At 37.6% G+C, this 21809-nt stretch overlaps 1 protein-coding gene across 1 annotated transcript in view; it reads right to left on the reverse strand.

The window, feature by feature from the left end:
- TAB2 (TGF-beta activated kinase 1/MAP3K7 binding protein 2) overlaps positions 1-21809 on the reverse strand; it is a 51551-nt gene that overhangs the window by 21320 nt on the left and 8422 nt on the right. The gene's annotated exons all lie outside the window — the stretch shown is intronic.

The raw sequence follows: 21809 nt of genomic DNA on the forward strand, positions 1-21809 counted from the left end.
TAAAATATATTAAGAATAAAAAAATACTTGATTTATCAAAGCATTAAAATTCCTGGTTTTAAGAACAGCATTTTTACTTATTTAAAACACAAGTAAACACGAAGAAGTCCACATCAAAAACAGGAAGACAGTGTTCATTCAGCTTTTGAGTGCACTTACACCATTACCTTTACCATCACTGTTATTGTTTACTATCAGGATATTGTGGCTAGAAGTTCAGTGTTTCTAAGTTTCAGGATTTATTAGCAATAGTCTACTTGTTTTTCACCCAACATACTTAAGAAATAGTCTGAGATTATGACTAGAAGGAAATAACCCTATAAGAACTCAGGTTTCTTCAACTAACTCTGTTTCTCCTTTGAAGGAAATTACGAAGAGTTATGAGTAACATTATATCACAATCACCCAATCAACACATTTATACAAATTATCTATCATGGCCATACGGTATTCATAGGCTTTTACCAAGAAGAGTTTCTACCAATTAAGTTTGGAAGAATGCACCTATGTGTTAGGCAATGGAATGGTATCTTCTTCATATAAACTAATATTACAAATAAATGTGACCATATGGTTTACAAAAAAACCCAAAGTAGTCAACTCCAACATTCATTTACGTCTTAAGTCAGCAAGTCTTATACAAACATCTCTATCAAGTTATTCACTTTCTCCTCCCCTCCTCTACCTGCTTTTCTTTTCTTTTTTCTTTGCCTCATATTCAACATGCACTATGACACCATGTACTGACCCACGGCAACCTCCAGCAGAGAACCGCCTCCAGTACCAGGAGGCACCTGTACATGCTGCTCCCTGGATCCTGTCAGCCCAAGTTCTTTCTCAACAATCCCACTGGCACATTCACTTTGTAAGTGAGCCTACATGCTTGTGTTTCTGTACTTCTATGCACTAAAAGGGGACTAGTGGCAAGTTAATTGGGGAGCATTAATCAGAGTTTTCTAGAGCATTAACACCACTTGTGGTTCAAATGTAACATAGTGCAATGCTACAACTTCTCCTGAGACCAAAAAGATGGAGGAAAACCTGCAAAAATTGATGGGAAAGCACAAAGCACATAATTTTCAGCATGGATGATGAGACAGGCTTAATACTATTCCCAGACCACTGAACCACTATATTATATACTAGTCCTGAACCACTCTATCGTAAGAATTTTTCAACTCCTATGTCTTCTCTGGTCTGAACTGATACAATTACCAGTCAACAGGTAATTGGCTTGCAGGAGAATACCTCCAATAATAGCTGAACATGAACTGAAAAGCAACACATTAACCAGTTCAACTTTCTGCCAACAATTTAATAGCTCTGAAGAAAGAAAGAAAAAACCAAAACAACCCAAAATACCTGTTACTCTGGAGTCTCCATCTATATGCACTACACATGGGAAAAAACAGCTTGTCAGCTAATAGAACAGTGAAGACTGAAAGTCCTAAGAATATTCCAGTAAACATCTGCTCACTATTGTAGCCCCATAAATCCCAACTTCTCTGATATAATCACAATACATACTTAATTAAAAATACAAGCAAGAACAGAATTTTTTCTTGGAATATTCAGACATGTTTTGATAAAACACAGATCACAATCCTACCAACAGTTTTTAGTGTACATAACAGTACGATATTCCACTATTGAAAACAGCACCACAACTTCAAAAGAACCGTAACATATGACAAGTACCAGCCAAGACTGCTAGAACTGGAAACTCAGGTTATGGTGTTCCTTCCCAGAATACACATTCTGTTTATCTGACTAAGCAAGTTCAGTTTTCCTTCTCTTTGTGCACTTTAGCAGAGCCAAGTAGCCCAACTCTTCAGGAACTAGGAAGTCTGGCTCCCTTCAGACCTGTATGATTAAAAAAACCCCAACCAATCCCCAAAAAAACCAAAAGCACCAACCCCCCAAAACCCCCACAAAACTATCTGCAAAGAGGTGACCAGGATGAAGATCTGTGAAAATAGCAGGCAAGAGAGGATTTTGTGAGTCCTACATAAGTAAAAGTACTGAGCACACATTTAACACTAACAGTCACAGTATGATTATGGTTTAATTAGATAAACACCTGCACTAATCCTGTACAAATTTACTCTGCATATACCAAGAGTGCTATCTCAAAGGGGTAGAGAAATGTTGAAGACAACTGCTACATAAGGTGCCCTGTGCCTGCTGCTATCAGTACCCAAGATCACAAATTTAAAGGTAGCATGGATATGCCAAAACAAGCAGTGGTCATAATTTAGATTGAAGTTTAGACACACCTAAGAGGCCTCAGAAACTGCGCCACTGGACAAGCAGAGGATCAAAATATTTTCTTTTTTAACAGCTCAAGCTATACATCTGAAAAACAACCATGTTCAAAAGCCAACTGAAGCAGCAAGTCTTGGCTTACACAGAGAGAAACACAATACCTCATCTGAAACAAAAAGCGGTAATTTGTTTTCTACCAGAAAAAGTGTCAGGCTTTTAATCTGTTATAGAGAAAAGCTACATTAAACATAACATGGATATGGTTAAAATAAGGGATAAGAATTGCAAAAGTTAAAATGAAGTAATGAAACAGTCTTTAAACACAAATTCAAGTACTAGAGAGTTCCTTTCCCCTCCCACTTCAGATGCATTGGCTAGCACAATGTTCAGTATGTACGTATACTGTTAAAACGACACTAAAGCCTGTTTACATTTACTCAGGCCTAAAGCAAGCAATTCATAACGGTTTGGGAACAAAGAATACCGTAAGAGTCCCTGAAGTCTTGAAGCAAATGGCTGCTCACTACAGCAGAGCCAAAGGAAGAGCTGATGATCCAGGCAGAGTGCACAAGCTTCAACCAGACCAGAGGGCAGGCCCTTGAGAGCACGGCTGCACACACGTGTTCTCCTGAAACGACCTGTAGCAGCTATCTGCCCTCAGCTTGGATTAACAGTCACTGCAGATCCCACTCACAATTGCTGAGATTACATGCCCTCAGCCAGAAAAAACATGAGCTAGGTTGACACTGCTCTGTAATCTTACATTCTTAACTCTGAAAAAGTCAACTCCATGGCAGTGGCAGTGCAATTTTAAAAATTAATGAATCCACACCTCACTAAAAACACACCCCTGCTATTTCTTCAATGGTTTAGAATGCTAGGCAAATCTGAGCAGTGACAAAACCCTATAGATCTTACGCTTTCTTTTAAGCAACTGCTAAGAAAAACACTGTTCAGCAGAGAAAAAAACACAACAAATTAAGCAGTTAAATAATTCAATTGTTTATCAATGATAACTATACCACAATGCTTCTCTAATTGAAATTCAAAGCTGGCAAGATCACAGCAAGTCCAGAAAAATACAGGATTCTATTAACAAGGAAACTGGTTTACCTTAGTTCAGCATCAATGACATTTTTCGACCCCTCTTCTACCGAGTAGCCCATTAAACTTGCTGCTAACTAGTTAACCCCCTCTTAATCCTCCTAAGGCTTCTTAATTTTTTTCCAATTTCTCTAACCTAAAGTAACCCACACCACAATATACTGTATCATTATCAGAATAGTAAATTCTATACTCTCCATTTCAAATTCCCTGTACAGTACTAAAAAGTCTGTATTTATGCTCTATATAAATTTCCATCTTTCATCTGAGGTATCAGATTGGCAAAACAGCACCTTCACAGCTCTTACAGCAAAAACTGCATAGAAAGATTAATGCACCCACTCTTTTCATGAGAGCACAGAGAATAGATTAGAAAACATTATTTAAAACATTTAAAAACAGGAGAACGTTCCACACCATCACCCCAGTGCTTCATTTCAATAAAACACTTGGTATTCTAGCTCATTTTTCAGTGTCTGTAGTCTTGATAAAACACACAATGACCACAATTTCCATTTATTACTCTGAAACAGCATCAAAATAATTATAATAATTACCTTAAAATTCAAAGAAGTGCTGCAGAGAAGCTTTTCTGCATCTTCATGGGCATATAATGACTTACGGGGCATCATCCAATGTTTGCAAAATCCAATTATCTGTTGATAGCATGCAATACTTGGAACATTGCTTATTTTTATTTTACTACTGTACTTTTTAAGTTTTGGTGGCTTAGCAACAAGAAGATGCACGCAGTTAGTGCAGGAAGAGCTAGAATTACCATCTATCATTTTACTAAAGTTACTATGAAATTTTTGTACACATGCATCAAATGTGTCAACATGGTGGAACACAGTTGTATTTATTGTAGTATGGGAGAAAAACACCATAGGCTCTGCTCCCACTGTCTTTATTCACAAAGAAATATACTCAAAGTCCTGTAGGCAGTATATCCACCACATTCACAAAAAAGTTTTTTTTTTTTCCTTCAGTTTCAATTACAACAGGTAACTAACATGGCTTCACTGACAATATAGCATATGAAAAATGCACTTGTATCATATGAATATTAAGGTCTCACTCCAATCATCACTTAAAGAAAAACCTACTGCAGAGCTAAAAGATATTTAAAGATTATTAATAAACTCAAATTAACCTTAAGGAAGTCTGAAGTGGCAGGCCAGGAGGCCTCATGAGGCCTCTCTAGTACAGAGAGATTAAAAGTTTTTTCCCCCCAATTCTCGATGTTGCAAAAGGAACCATAAAAAGGACTCAGCATCCAACTTGCTAGAGGAAAGCTTAAAGGAACTGAAAGTTATTTCGACAGATGCATGCCTAAGGAACAGAAACGTAGTGCTGTCGTCAGCCATGGAGGTCAGAATGTGGCAGCAGGACATCCAGAATATTGTTAGAAAGTTATATATACCAGTGGAAAATAAAAGGCACAAATGCAAGAGTGAACAGCCAAGACTGCCAGTAAATAGACTGTAGAAGAAAAGGGTACCAACAGGAGGTAAGGGAAACTGCTGGCAGTAACATTTTGGCTTCTTCAGAGACTCAGGCATAAAATAAGGGCAGTACAACATTACAGAAGTAAACTGAAAAATCTATTCAAGAAATTAATTATCACCAGAAATTAAATCCAGCAATGGTGACTTGGAGAAGGAACTCTTCCTAAAACCATTAAAAGCAGAGTTTACTTACAAAGGAAAACTTTTAAATACTGGGGTGCAGTACAATATAAAGTTATTTTTGTAGTAATGTCCATTTACTAACCCTTTTTACATACTGCTTTTAGCTATTTCAAAAAACCCTTCAGTGTGACTTTATACTGTTGGAGAGAGACATGCACAACAAAGATCCTAGTGCTCACTTATGCCAGAAATACTAAGTAACTGGAAGAATTAATTAGCTGTGTTCTTTTAAAGACTACTGGCAAGATCCCCAGATAACTTAAAAGGCCTGGCAATTGTAACATGATGGAGCTCCCATTGAAGCTTTATTCTCTGAAAACTATTGATACAAAAGTAAACAATGCGTCATCTCCCAAAGGCTACTCAGAACCGTGAGTACGAGACACAAAATAAACTGCTTATCTTGTTTATTAAAAACTCAAAGATGACTTAATGTGAAATATGATTCAGGTGCCAAATACTAGGCTGCTATAATGCTGGACCAATAGCCAGTTAATAAATAAATAAATTTTTAAGTATCCTTTCTTCTGACAAAGCACATGTTCAACAGATCAGAGACAATTCTTCAATACAAACCTTAAGCTTAGTATCACATTGATTTTTCACAAAACTCTTACAATGCAAGTGTTCTTCAGAGGAAATTCTGCCAAAACTGATTTTATGAAGTAATTATACCTAAAAAAAAAAATAAATCTAAACAAAGCTGATAGTCTAGAATGTTAAGTGCACTTCTTGTTCATTCCATACCATAAAAAAATACCAAAGGTAATTGTGCAAATATTAGCATAACTGCTGTATTGAACAATTCCAGTTGAACTTATGATGCACTCCTAATGACTGAAGTCCCATTTCTGGTCAGCTACCACTCTGGAAACAGCCTTTGAGTTCAAGAGAACAGCTTTTGGAAATACGCAGAACACTACAACTGTAAACCTTCACCTTCCCCAAAATCAAATGAATGAAACCTCTGTACCTGCCTTTATACTTCAGCTACATGTAATAAGTAAAATGCTCATGATTTTCTGTAGTTTTAATCTGATCACATCTGATCTGTGTTTTACTCACATGGCTAAAAATGCTATAGAAGTAACGCATCTAAAAGCTTATTTTAGAAACCTGGCTGTAAATAATTATTAAAAGGGTGCTGTGAATGCAGAAACAAGAGGACATTTCCTTGTAGCATTAATGGTATAGATGATAGATGTTGTGCATAAAAAAGACTGTTGTAATAACAGCAAATTAGATACAAGTTGCAATGCAAGACCGGTAGAGGTTGCTAAAGTGCCTGTTGAGATAGCAGCCAAGGGATTTCTGGCATTTCTTTTGATGGATCCAAGAGGTGCAGAAAGACAGCAGAAATAGATAAGCAATTATAAAAAGATGACTAAACCCCCCCCAAAACCAATCACTCAACCCCTCTACACTTATCTCAGGTTCCTTCAGCAGGACTAAGTTGTTCCCCAATTTCTCCCAAACTATTTACCTATCCACTGGATAGCTCAAAAAAGGAAAACTGTCTTCCCTCCCCACTCCATACTTTCTTGAACAGTACCTTCGCCCATATATTTAGCTACTATTTTCCTGTTATCTTATCCAAACACCTATCCAAGCACCAGGTGAACAAGTATTAAAAAACTTCTATGGACCCTGCTTTTCAGCCAGACCTCAATTCTGACATACACTCCAAGTTCATGACTCAACTGCAGGCCAACCTTAGGTCACTTCCCATTGAGGATTTCCTTACACCAAACAGCTTGAATGATAGAGTATGGCTGATACAGATAGTGCCAGCATTTCTATCAGCTTTCTTTCAAGAATATAACAATGCCTTTGGTCTATACTTAAGGCTGGTAATCACATTATAAGCTTATGAATGTCTATACACAAAATATCCCTCCTAAGCAGGATCTCATTCCTCTGGCAGTAACAAGCATTGCAAGTTTATTGCCAGTTTATACTTACTTGTTATGTGTCAACACTCTCCCTTAGAATTAGGTTAGGGGTATATTTTCATATCCCTGTTGCTTGGGGCAGGAGGGAATCAGACTATAAATGCCATAGTCTCCTCTTGCAACCTGCCTCTCTAACCTCTTACATACCAACTTCCACACCTATTAGTCCTTCCTTTCCTTCCTCAACTATACTGGCAAGTCCTTGTTAAATGTAAGACTAGAAACTCCCACTACATGTGCCTAGCAAATGAAGGAAAGGAAAAAAAAAAAAAAAAAAAAAAAAAAAAAAAAAAAAAGAAATACCACTGCATGTAAGTCCAACTTTCCTTAAAGAAATAGATTCCTAGCTCCAGGGAAGGCTGCCACAGTTTTAACTATAAAACTGACAACTTGCAGGCAGGAAAAGAGAAAAAAGAAAAACTCAAGAATAATAAAACCAAAATTGTATGATTCTCTGAGAAGCTACAACACAAAATACATTTAGAAATTAAACAGCAAGAAATAATGAAATGGTCTCCCCACCCCCACCACATAACCCTAACACACTTTTTCTGAATGGTTACATGGAGTCAAATATCAGGCGGCCTGAATACACACTTTTTCTTAAAATTAAACTTTAGAGTAATTTTGTAAGGGAGAAAATACAGACACAAGAACATTCTACCATAGAGTCCCATATTGGCTCTGCAAAAGAGATTAAGAAGTGAAATGATAGAATATAAAAGCTTAAACTAACACCACTAATGCTTTAAATGCATATTTTTAAAGAAAGAGTGCGTGAGTACCTTATGATGGAAACAGGATTATTAAATGTTCCTAGAAGAATTTAATTTTTCTAATACATTACTCAGCTTTTCCATGGCTATTTTGAACCATTTCAACAGTCCTTCAACAGTATCTCTACTTAAAACAGAATAATTTTATCAAAACCACAAGTTATCCTTCACTCACTACCACCCACCTCCTAAATAAAAAAAATTAAAATAAATTCAGCTCATAAAAATTAGTTTCTGGTCTCATCTTCAACCTACTACACAGCGATACTTAAATTTAACTATTTGCCAGACCTCTACTCTGCACTGTTCTGAATCCAAACAAGAATATGACAGAGGATATAAACCTGACTTCCTTACATGACCACAAAACTAAAAACTCGGAATTACAAATAACCATGACTAAGAGTTTTCCCCCAAACACAGTATTGGATTGGATTAGACCAGAAGACTTCTATCAAATAATTAATGATGAGCAAGATCAGAAGAAGACAGTAAACTCTGCAACAGTTCAAAGAAATAATCTCTTCCTATGGAAAATCTGTTTTAGTGGCCATACCTGGAAGCAATTCATACCTTGAAGCACGAGTTGATATTTTTTCCTCCTCCAAATTAATTACAAATATTCATTTCCAGAAATAACTCCTGGCCTGAATAACAGGTACCACAGCAAAAGTGTTCACATATAAAACATTTAAAGAGGTTTAATCTGTCAGGTATTTCCTTGGAAACTATGAGCACTTATACAATTTCTTTTTCAAGGAAAATTAGTTAGTTGGGGCTGTACTTTTTTCATGTTGCACAAATAAAAAAGTGGTTTGGGTTTTTTTTTGGTTTTTTACTGTGAATTATTTTAATTCTTGCTAGGTCAGCCATGCTAACTTGCACATTATTCACAGATTTTACATAAGTTGGGTTTGGGTTGGGTTTTTTTTTTTCCCCTCCCTTGCAGAATGAATTAAAACCAAGGCCACCTTCCTTTACTGCAGGCCATTCTGTGGATTCTACCAAAGACAGCTGACTTTTTCATACCTCAGCAATATGTTAGCAAACCTCATACATGAGCACCTTAAAAATGAGGTTTCTCAGATCACTATAATTCCTCAAGAGTATGGTTTCATTAGAGAAAAATCTATGACAACAGTTATCAAGCTCACCTCAAACTACTGTTACAGTTGACCATTTGAAATTTGACCTGTATTCTCTCCACAGTATGTTAACAACAGAAAACTGGATCTGAAAGCTTTGAAATTTGTAAAAAGGGTTTCAATTCATTCTTACTGGAGATGAATTAGAAGTGAGGAAAGAAAAGCATCTCTAAGACAGCTGAGAAAGCATTTTGAATTCTTTCTATGCTTATTCTCAAGGGCACATCCAACCATTTAAGAGCAATACCTCTCACGTGCTCTCCTGTCCACACAGATCTTCCAAAACGGCGAGAAGCTTTGCATCACAAGTTAGCCTTCTGGTTAAGAACATACTAGTCCCCCTGCAACTAATCTCACCAAGTTGAAATGAAAAAGGTCACAAGGAGAAAATTTAAGCATGCTATTTTTCTTCATTTTTATTCCCTGATAAATACAGTGAAAGTGCAATTAATTGCTATCAAATAACCAATGATTTGCTAGATTCACATGAATTTGAAAGGAGAGATCCTACCCATTAAGTTACACTGGGAATATACTTGAAGATAAAAATCAACATGACTGAATACCATGTGTATCTTAAATACAGTACTTGATGAAACTCAGAAACTTTTAAATCTCAGAATCTTACAAATTCTCCAACTATATGTTTTGCATGTGTCTTGCAGCACCTGTTTCATGGCAACTGTAGGATGTCATGTGGAAATGAAGCAGACAAAGTAAAAATTGCATTACATAACCCACTTGGGTTTTTTTTTTTGTTATTTATATTAATGAACTCCATAGTAACTCTAAATTCTGCCTGTATTAAGAGTCCAGTCTTAGCATCCTTCATGCCAATTTTACTCAGGTAATTAATTCTCTCCACATTTAAGCAGATTTATTCCCTTTCCTATGCATCTACATACTTGCTTCCATTTGTCAGCTTCCCAATGAATGAAAAATCCATTATTAATTCAGGGGAAGTTCAAGTAGCAAGTATTAACCTTCACATCCCCAACTGTTATTGTATTAGGTTTCTTCCACAGATTTAACAATATGAGAAAGCTGCGAAGTATATTCCACCTTTCCCCCGCTCCTTTTGCACCCTCAAGTTTCTACTATGGCTGCAACATAAAGCCTTCATAAAGATAATCCTCTATGAACCCCCTGGAGTCTACTGTCAAATGCAGGTATTGCTATTTTGAAAAGTATGCATTATTTCCAGGGCAACTGTTCTGAGATTTGGAGGAAGAAAAAAAAAAAAACGTAGACAAAAAGAGCCAGAGAAAGAGGCAGGAAAACACACTTACATGACCAGCCTTTATTAAAAGATGGTTTGAAAACAATAACATAATCCACACAAAGCAATATTTGCTTAATTAAGCTTGTTGTTTTTCTCTTCAACTCACTTGACTAGATTTCCTTTAAAAGTTTTCGATTGATGATTGACAAACACAAAAAAATTCAAAGCCTTCCTAAAATGAAGTGATGATTTTAAACAACCAGTTTAAATCTAAATTGATACTATCATCTCTTACAGATTCTCTGATCACAATGTGCACTAATATAGGAACATAAGAAATATCCCACTGAGTCAGACAAATGGTCATTTTAGCTCAGTATTGTCTGCAACCAGGGGCAACAAAGTGATATTCAGGAAGAACATGTACATAAGCCTAAGCCTTTCTGTACTACATTCCTCTTGTTCTCTCAGTATATACAACTATGTGATTAAGGAAATTAGACAGTAGATCCCCATCTATTCTATTTACAGACCTGTTGACAACATATTCATCAAATTCCTCTTCTTAACCCACTGAAATCATCTGCCTCCACAATACCCTGTGGAAAAGGATTCCAGAAGTTTGCTACTCTATGCATTTAAAAGTAATAATAATAATTAAAAAAAAACAACTAAAAAATCTTCTGCAGACTCTTTCTAACCAGTTGTCCTATAAGCTTTGAGTGCCACATAGTTCTAAGGTTGCAGAATTTGGCGAGTAACGGTTCTGCGTTCACCACCTTCATGAATTTGTAAGCTTCGCTCATAAATACTCCTATCACCTTCGCCTCTTGAAACTGTTAAGTCTGTCTTTTAAGTCCCTCCTTGAAAGGCAAGAGCTGTCATCTTATTTAAAAAAAATTAAAAAAAAAAATTCTCCCTACCTTCTGTAACACCAGTATATCCTCCCTGAAATACAGGGACCGTAGCACCCTGTAGTCAAGAGCAGGGCTCACCAGGGCTTTACACAGAAACAAAAAGACAGTTTCTCATGTCCTCAGTATCTTTCTGATAATGCCCAAGAGCTATGCAGACTTTTCTGGCCGCTGCTGAACATTGAGCCAATAGTTTCAGGTAACTGCCATGAATCCAGGACCTCTTTTCTGAATTGTAATGAGAGTTCTGAATATAGTACCTGTAAGCATCACCAGGCCTACTACACACCACAAGATTTCTGGATACTGGAACTTTAATCACCTATTCCTACCCGTCACTCCCACCTATGCTTTTCCTTCTCCATATTTAGCTCCCTAAACATCATTAGCTGTTAAAGTCTAAAATGTTTTCTAATGTTTTACTACTTCCTAGTTTGTTGAGTAGGAGATAGCTTGGCAAAAGCTGCAACAGAAAGAAGACTCAGAGCCATAGTCAACAAAGCCCTTAGTACCTCAAAGTCAGGAAAGTGTTAAGCTTGTGATACAAAGCCTGTTGTACATGCTGGTTATGACCACAGTAACAAGTAGGGTAACAAGCACCTGAAAATGTTAGTTTGTTTATTTCTATCTCCCTGCTCTCATGAATTTTAATCACTGCTCAACACACATAACAATTTTAAGAGCAGCTGGCTCCAGAAAAGTTTGTAGAGATCCAGTTTTTGTATCTGACTTCAGTCCAAATCAGATCAAAGCCTTCCTTGAACAAGTTGCGCCCTAAAAAGTTGTAGATGTTCAGGGAACTTGCCAGTAACCTACTGCCAACAGCAGCAATAAAATGGACATGAATGACAAGTTCATTCAATAGCTTCAGAAACCTCTACAATAGTTGCCTCTGGGCCAAAGGGGACTACCCTGTAGCCTAAGTACACAGAAGCCCATCTCAAAACCTCTTGGCTCCAAAACCCCTCTCAATAGTATGAAACTACACTCCAATTAGACCTGGAGCTGCAGAGCTTTCAGACTTCTGGCTCCACCACTGAAAACCACCGTCCAGCATGACTGGCTGCTTCAGAGCTGTCAATGCACTCTAGAGTCATTAGTCCCATGGTAGTTTCACTGAGTCCAGGTAAGATTCAGCTTATGCTTGCTAAGCCCATATTTCATTTAAAAATCTTCAGCTAAATGAAACAGACATCTGCCAAAACAAGGATCACGATTTCTAGGAAGCCATAACCCTACATATTTCACAGTACTTTTTGATAGTGACTTCCCAGTTTAAAAACAAAACAAGGCAGCACACAAATTAGATACCAAACCTTTCAGAAGAGACTGATACACATGATTACTATCTGAAGAGCCACCATGGGACATCTTTGGGGAAGAGTGGCTGGAAAGCTGCCCAGCAGAAAAAGACCTGGGAGTGCTGGTTGACAGCCAGCTGAATATGAGCCAGCAGTGTGCCCAGGTGGCCAAGAAGGCCAACAGCATCCTGGCCTGTATCAGAAATAGTGTGGCCAGCAGGAGCAGGGAGGTGATTGTTCCCCTGTACTCGGCACTGGTGAGGCCGCACCTCAAGTCCTGTGTTCAGTTTTGGGCCCCTCACTGCGGGAAAGACATTGAGGTGCTGGAGTGTGTTCAGAGAAGGGCAACAAAGCTGGTGAGGGGCCTGGAGCACAAGTCTTATGAGGAGCGGCCGAGGGAACTGGGGCTGTTTAGTCTGGAGAAAAGGAGGCTGAGGGAAGACCTTATCGCTCTCTACAACTACCTGAAAGGAGGTTGTAGTGAGGTGGGTACTGGTCTCTTCTCCCAAGTAACAAGCGATAGGACAAGAGGAAATGGCCTCAAGTTGCACAAGGGGAGGTTTAGATTGGATATTAGGAAAAATTTCTTCACAGAAAGGGTTGTCAAACATTGGAACAGGCTGCCTAGGGAAGTATTTGAGTCACCATCCCTGGAGGTGTTCAATAAATGCATAGACAAGGCACTTCAGAACATGGTCTAGTGGGCATGGTGGTGTTGGGTTGACACTTGTACTTGATCTTAAAGGTGTTTTCCAACATAAACGAGTCTATGATTCTAATCACTGTATAGGAGGTGGCACATAGGAAGAGCACGATGCTTTTTGCTATTAAGAGATCACACGACCAGGAATCTCAGGCTTCCTCAGTGTAAAGCTCTCTTCAAAATTATACATAAACAATTTAGTTTTAGAAGACAGAAATATGACTTATCAGAGAAATAAATTTAGATGGCAACAGTTTGAAATTGGATTTTAAAAAGCACAAAGAATTAAATCCACATTGAAATACTTAGGTAAAGAACAATTGCTGGGTTTCATACTGAGAAGCCAACAATTTTGTGAAACAATGTATTTATGCCTTAATTTACAACCATTGTAGAGATCACCCTTTATTATAGCATTGCTACAGTTTCTCACAAATCAAAGTTATTCATAGCTTTCTGTTACTTCGCATATCTTAGCTCTCATACTAAACAGAACAGCAAGAAGTGTCATCACTTCAGAACTAAACAAAAATACTGTTACTACACCCTTCTCAGTGGGAAGACTGCATCAGAGAGGCACTTCAAACCCAACTAGTTTGAAACTGAAATAACTGTCAGATTTATCCATGAAAAGTTTTGGGAAAAAAAAAATCTTCAATTTTGTAACTGAAAGTACATTACTGTTTTTCCTTATATTGCTGATTCAAAGATGAAAGAATGCAAAAGGCCAAAGAAGTGCTAAGTTACATGCATGATATATAATGCTTTTGCTCTCGTTTATAGTGACCTACTACTGCTGGATGTCAAATTATGCCATTGTCACATTTCCACAACAGTGGAAAGTCTAAGAGTGAACTTTGTGACCTTTTAATATGCTCCTGCTAACAGCATTACCATATTTCTTCAAGATTCATATGAGAACATAAAGAAGATGAGCCGTGTTGTGTCATGTTTTAGCTGCTTGCCTGGTAGTTCCATTTCTGGTATGCATTTTGGGTTATTCAGTTCACAGCAGGAAGCTCTGGAAAGCTTCCGTACCCAGGCAAATATCTGAACTTCAGCAGTTCAATACAGAAGTCAGCAACAGCATTAAAAATCTCAAAGCTTCCATTATGTAAGCCAATCTTACAATGGTTTTGTTTATGACTAGATTGGTATTTGAAAGACTTCTTTCTGTGTTTCATACTGATGCTAAAGCAAGTACCCCTAAAAATGCTAAGAAATTCCATTATCCTACAACTGTAAGCCAGAAATGAAGCTAATCAGAGATCAAGGGACATGACAGTATTTTAGGGGCAATACACCAGAATCAAAGTATATCAGTAATGGCCCGTACCTACAGACAAACAACTCTGAAGAAGGGGTAATGGTTTTAAACTACAACAGCATAGATTTAGATGGGGCATAAGGAAGAAATTCTTTATGATGAGGGTGGTGAGATGCTGGAACAGGTTGCCCAGAGAAGTTGTGGATGTTTCATTGGAAGCGTACAGGTTGGATGGGGCTTTGAGCAACCTGATCCTCTGAAAGATGTCCCTGCCCACACCAGGGGGCTTGGACTAGATGATCTTTAAAGGCCCCTTCAGACCTAAACCATTCTATGAATCTGTATCAGTGATGTCAAACCCAAAGATAACTGCAATTCTTTCAACTGCATCAAAATCCAATGCATTAAGTAATGCTTTAAGAATTTTTTCCCCTACAATTGATGATGTTGCTGAAGTCAGGCTGTATAGCAAGTTGTATGCATACAATTACATTAGAAAAACATACTCACAAAAATCCTAGTAGCAACAAGGTATGGCAATTGTTTTCTTATTCATATTATACGCTGTGACCTTTTTTCTAATCCATGCATTACATTTTTCCTTAGAGGAAAGAAATCGCTTGCTTACAACATTGGCCTAAAATGTTGTTATAGCACACCTAATGTTATCAACAATGAGACTTTCTGAAACAAAAAAAGCTCACTGCAAATATTTTTAAAAATTAAGGTGAAGCTTTCTTGCTGCTTTGACTGAAAACAATAATTTATGGAAAAAAAATCATAAGTCATTTGCATCTCTCTCCTTCTTAGGCGCACATAAAGTTGAGGTTATTTCTTGGTCTTATGAGAAAGTTTTTCTAATTATTTCTCTGATTTCATTAAGTCAGTCTCCATTTTTTTGCTTTTTAACTTAAATTTCTTGTGCAACCCCAGTCTAAACAGTGATTCACTTTGGCACAAGCTGGCCACTGCAATATGGCCCAGCAAGACAGTGGTGTCCACTGCCAGGAAACAAAGATACAGGAAGCAAAGATCTGAAAGTCTTACTCCAACAAAACCTGGTCTTACCTTTAAGAAACTGACCTAGCCAGCATGGGGCTGAGAGGAAGGGAAGGAGGGAGAAAAGCCAAGCTGCAATATATAAAACATATCTTCCTTGACCCTCAAAATACAGGCTATGAGTTACCCCCTTCTTCTACATCTCACTGCCTTTTTGGATTTTTTTTTTTGGTTAAATCTCAAATGTTTGTATGACTACAGAAAGAAACAAAGGTGAGCATATGTTTCAAGTTCAGGACCAGTTGCACCTTTGACACTCTCTCCAGTTCTTTAAAATTCAGATCAAAACTTACATGTCCTTACTTGGAAGATGTTCAGCTTCGGCAAGTATGATGTGTGTCGTGGTTCCCCCCCCCATGTCTCTTGAAGCTGATTAAACCAGGTAAGTAGGCAACTTTAGCTGTTGTTTAGACAAGCAGATGAAAAATTCAGATGGTATTAGTACAGCCCCATATGAGTTACCACTAAAAGTGGCAAGTGCTTGTCTAAAGGCTGACAGTTGAATCCTCTTACTGAGGATGAAATATAGGGTAACTATAAGGGTATAAGGTAATATAAAGGATAAGGCTAACTCTTGCCATAAGCAGAAGCTGGAGAAACAAAATTGCTAGGTCTGGAAAACTGATTTGGAGGGAACTACCACCTCTGCTCTAAGACTTACAACAATTCTGTTTTCTTTGTCATGTTCCCAGAATAGAGTCAACCAGAGATCTTTCCATCCTTCATTTATTCTATTGCTCTAAGGGTCATTACTACTGCAGCAAGGGCAACACTAATGATAATGCTTTTGAATGCAGTTGTCATGGCACAGTGCCGAAATCTCCTCAAGCCATACAATTAGGAGGGAAACTTATTTTACTAAGTTTCTAACTCAGCCAATGAGATGCAATAACATTTCACAAGGCAAGCAAGAGGTCTCTAGCCTGAGGAATTCTCATTACCAAATTTAAAAAATGAGCTTCTGACAATAGGTATATTAGAATAATAACAATAGAAAAAAAGTCTTTAAAATTCTCATTTCCTGCTACAGTAAGGCTACTATGAACAAGAAAATTGCTAAGAATATTCCTGCTGGGTCTTTGCCCTTGCAGCCATGTTACATACTGTTCATCATATTCTACAAACAAGAAGTCAGACCAACGCAATAACTGAATCAAAAGGCCTCAAAAAAGCATGAATGTACTGAAGGCAAATTAAATCTAGTTGCGATACTCTGTATTACTTATAAATTTAAGGGTGGTTCAGTCATGTGACAGCCAAACTCGCAGAAATAGTACCTACTCTAAATATATGTTGCTTTTAATTAATTACTCTTCACTTGTATCTTAAATTGGTGTGTAGTGTTCAACAGTTGATACACCTACTGCACAGCAGACTATATTAACAGTGACTTAACTCAGTAAAGACTTTAAATACTCATCTACATAAAATAAAGTTACTTTTAGGAAAAAAATTAAAAATCAAGCACTGAGAAATTAAGACTAATAAAATTGTAACATCACAATTAAGCTGTATGACGTGTATTCGCACACACATCACTCAAGTCCTGCCTAACATCATGCAGTAACTCCACAGAAATGCCAGGAATAGAACTGCACACTCTGATTTTAACATACTGGAATGCAACCAAAGAAACAATTTCTCTCCTCTTGTACTCCCAGCTCATTCATCATCTTTCTTTTGTATTTCACTAGGCAAAACACTACACTTCTGAACTATGATATCTTCCGAACAGTCTTATCAGTGCAGTCTCATTGCTGATCTCATTTTAAAACATAGCAGCAATTCTAACTTGTGAAACCAGAAGAATTTTTCCAGGTCATAGGGTCAAAATCTCTGATTCCCCATGTGCTCAGCAGGCACTTAAGAGAAGAATACTAACATTTTGCAAATCTTATAGGCAGGGCTCTCATATCTGTGGCAGTCATACAACCAGGAACTGTCAAGCACCAGTATACAATGTGCACAAACCACCCCCCCTCAGCTTGCTGAAGCCACATTCATGTGGCATTTCCCTGTGATTCGCAGCCTACTTTGAGAATGCCTGGTTTATACAAAACACCACTCAAAAGAAAAATGTTGAAATTGAAAAACTCCTAAGCAGTACTACTGGCTTTAGAGGGGCTATCTGCTTAGAGAAAAGCAAAAAGATACCAAGGATAGCTTGAGCAATAGCATTTTGAGCAAGTCTGTAAGCTATTAAAAGTCACAAACTGTATGATATAAGAGAAAAATAAATTCATCACATACCACCTTCAGTGTTCTTTCCTATATAGTATAAACAGTTACCTGTACATACAAATGTACGTTAGATGCCACGTACAAGTATAGTTTGAAGCTCTGGTGGTGGAATTTTTGATCCCATTCACATGAAAGCCATTGCTTGAAGCATTAAAATGGATCATCACCAACCCACAGCTGGCTGTCTGGACTGCTAGCGCACTGCACTAGAAGAGAAAGGAACAAGCTATTTTACTTCCTCCTAGCTGTCGTGTATAGTCATGACACCACACAACTTCCTCCTACTACTCAGGTATAGTCCTCACCATACAAGTTTTTGCTTTTCAAGCCACTGAATTCACATCCACATTTTAACCCTTCATTACCACAAACCAAATCCTTTCACTCATGTTTCAAAGAAAATGTAAATGAAGTTTAAGTTGCTTGACTTGTATTCATAACTCAGCATCATTAACTAACCAGTCAATTAAGATTACACTGTGGAACTATCACTTCTGGTATATCAAAGTTTCCTTATGAAACACTAGTATCAAAATCATTCATATATGTAATTTAAGTAGATTTATAACAGGCATGGTATGATGGTTAGGACAAGAGGCATTTAGGACAGTCTGAGGTCCAGGTTCTCTTGAAGGTAAGATCCTGCTTTTCTCTCCATTAGTACGCGGGCTGGCACTTCCCCTTCCTCCCTTGAGTAAGCACTTGTATGAAAAAATTAGATTACTTATTCAGAATACATCTTAGCCTACTTAGTAATCTCATTTTTTTGGGCTAGGTTAATTTTAACCTAAATCAGTTTCCCAGCCTTGTTCGTCACTCTGCCAATCAAATGCTTGTGCCAACTGGAGCAATAGAGGCTGGTGGAAGCTGTGCCAGCTAAAATCATTCTCAGAACTATGATCTGAAGATTAAAAACTATTTCACAGAATGTTAATGCTTGCCTTCTTCCCTGATGTTCTTCCCTAGAGGAAAAAAAATATTATTTAGTGCCAAAGAAATAAGCTTTTGGAATGTTTTTTAAAAGTATGTCTAGCAAGACAGGTACTTTATTCTCATTTACAATCCAAATGGAAGGAACACAAATTTAACACTTAAAGAACTTTCAGCTCCTGTTTTCAACCTTACCTGCAGTATAAATTATGTGTGGAAGACTAGCTAATCATTTTTAAAATACATCATTTACAGAGAAACTGGAAGTACGTTTGGACTGTTAAAGAAAGCATCAAACAACACAACACAAATAGTATTCAAACAGTTGCTAAGCAGCAGCAGGCTATGGGCATCACATCAGATTTTAATGTTTCACTGATCATATGTTAAGAGAAAGTTTTGCAAAATATTTTCTCAAATTAACTACTTAGCCAGATTTCAACAAAACTATAGTTTGAAAACTTACTGACCAAACACTACAACAACTAAAGCAAATACAGATGCTGTTAGTGTCACAAGTAACACGTATATGTATTTCAGTAGTCTAGAGCAAAAGAATAGAGAACCAAATAAAAGAGAAAGCTTTTAGATTTTGGCAGTGAGCTTTTCCCCTATGGACAGAACAGGCTGTCCCCACAAAACTAGTATTTACCAAACGTGGCCCAACGATCAAATTACACTTTCTTTGGCATTCACCAAGTAGTGAATGCATGTGTCACAAAAAGCCACAAGGAATCCAAAAAGTTTAAAAGTAACTCCAAGCGTTCCCTTTCCTTTCCACATACTCCTTTCAGAAAGTGCTCTCAGTTCCCTGCTCTGTATGCAAAAAGTGACTTATTTTATATGTTCATATTTCAAGAACAATTCATTACAATCAGATTAATTAAAACAATCTAAAAATAATCAAGTAACCTTAAATCATCGGTCCAGGATGGTAATGATACTGATCATAACATGTCAAAAGCAGGACTTCTCTTATAATTCAGACTGCCAAACTAAGAGAATGACTTATGGCAAAAACATTATGCATGGAAAAAGAAAAAAATTAGTTGCTAAGAAGACAATTGTGCTCAATCTTCAGATTAAGGACTCCATAGGTAACATTCATCACACCCCTCCTGAAGATTCCTAACATTATTGTTGTTTGTTAATTAAATAACAACATTTATTTGAATATACTAATGCAAAATAGTAATCTCAAGTTTTACCAAAACAAACTATTTAAGGCCTTTCATTAATCCACCCCCCGCCCCCCCCGCCCCCGAACACTAGTTCAAAATATTTTAGCTAAAATCTACTGGCTTCAATACAAATGAAAGCTGGCTAGTTAGCCACCTAAGAGTTTTCTGATTTTCAACTCTTCAAAGTAATTTCAGAATTAACAATCTAGCCTACTTTGCCTTTGGAGAAGGAGTAGAAAAAAAAAAGTCCTCTGAATATATATGCCCAAAATCTCTACGAACCTTTTCAAACCAAGTACAAAGGCCACTCATTTTTGCAGATGCTAACAATGAAGCTCCAGCATTAACATTATTAGATCTGTCAGGCGCCTCCTGTAGCACAAGTCCAGAGCACAAGCTACCTTAGCCAGGAAAAGACAGAACCATCTTGAGTTGATTTTGGGGTTTTTTTTTTAGCTTCAATTTCCAGACTGCTTATGAGGAATACTCCACAAGTCCACTATCGCTATTCTTCTCACTGTGAGGATAAGATTAAGTGAATCTTCCCCTACAAGACGACTTCAGATCCCCTCTGAGGCACAAGATCTGCACTGCAAGTTAACTGGCAGTAATAGTCAACCTTGCATGCTCCTTTACTAATGAAGTGCTTAGTGATTTAGGGTGAAACTACATGAGAAAGACTGAGAACATACCTTTCCTTCTCCCTCCACTTTGCTCCCTGATATTGCAGTTCTGCCATCTTGCTTGCTCTGGTCATGATATTTGTTCACCTCTTCTCTGGGTCAAACTCAAGTGATTAACCTATCAGAAGACAATATCCTTCTTTTTGTTGGATTATTCTTTATGCTTCAGCAGCGATGAGCTGCTGCATAAGCTCAAGCCATCTTGGGTACATTCACCCATATCACATCCAGCAGATAGTAGGGCACACTGGAAGATCCTACCATGCAAAAAGTCTGGAATTGCATTATTCTGAAAGCAAATATTTCACTGCTAAACTGAGAGAACAATGAAAGAGGCTGACATAAATTACACTCGCTTTCCAAGAACTGTAATTAAGAATCTGAATTACAGACCCTGTAAGTGTGGCTAGACCAAAAGCTGAATTTGAGTAGTCAGTTATGAACCATGTATTATATTTTAGCAGCCAGCACCAATCAGTGGTATGACTGCACCATTTGTATATTCCACTCCTATTATCTCCCTGTGGGATTGCATATTAAACCAATTCTACAACTAGAATAGGTGCGTAAGAGCAGTGACTGCCAAAGAAACCCAAACCAAGAACATTTCTAAGAAATGTGTAAAAACATATTCTAGGAAGCACTAGCCTCGATTTATGCAACCTCAAACAGACTGGAATTATGTAATTTAAGACTGCTCTGTCTCAAACCACCTCCAACAGCATCCCTGATAAAACAGTATTGAACTGGAATGTTTTCTAAACTTGGACTTACAACCCTGGAATACTCTGCAATAAAAGGACAGCTCCATTTTCATAGAATCGCTGAAAAAAAATTAGGTTGCAAGGGACTTCTGGAGGTCAACAGCTCCAAACACCTATTCAAAGCAGGACTAACTTCAGGTTTAAACCAGGTGCACAGGGTGTTGGCCAGCCAAATTCTGAAAATCTCCAAGGATGGTGATTCCACTAGGTTTCTAGAAAACCTCCTCCAGTGTTTAATCATGCCCCCAAGAACTTTTTCCTTATGTCCAATTGGGATTTCCCTTGTTGCAATCTATCACTTCTTTTCATTTTGCTCACCACTTGAGAAGAGTATGCCTCCCCCATCTTGCCTGTAATTCCCATTAAAACAACTTAAGACTATATGCAAGTCCACCTTTAGGCATCTCTTCCCCATGTTAAAGATGCTGAATTTCCTCAGTTTCTCCACATATATCACTAAACATCTTAGTTGCCCTCAGCTGAAATTGCTCTGGTTTGTCAGCATTTCTTGTAATGGCAGGCTCAAGACACTCTGTCTGATGCACCTTCACAGGTGCTGAATAGAAGGAATAATCACATCCTACAACAGGCTGGCTGTGTTCGTTCTTATG

The sequence above is a fragment of the Haliaeetus leucocephalus genome, unplaced genomic scaffold (genome assembly GCF_000737465.1).
Source record: "Haliaeetus leucocephalus isolate CR32 unplaced genomic scaffold, Haliaeetus_leucocephalus-4.0 Scaffold819, whole genome shotgun sequence".
NCBI lineage: Eukaryota > Metazoa > Chordata > Aves > Accipitriformes > Accipitridae > Haliaeetus > Haliaeetus leucocephalus.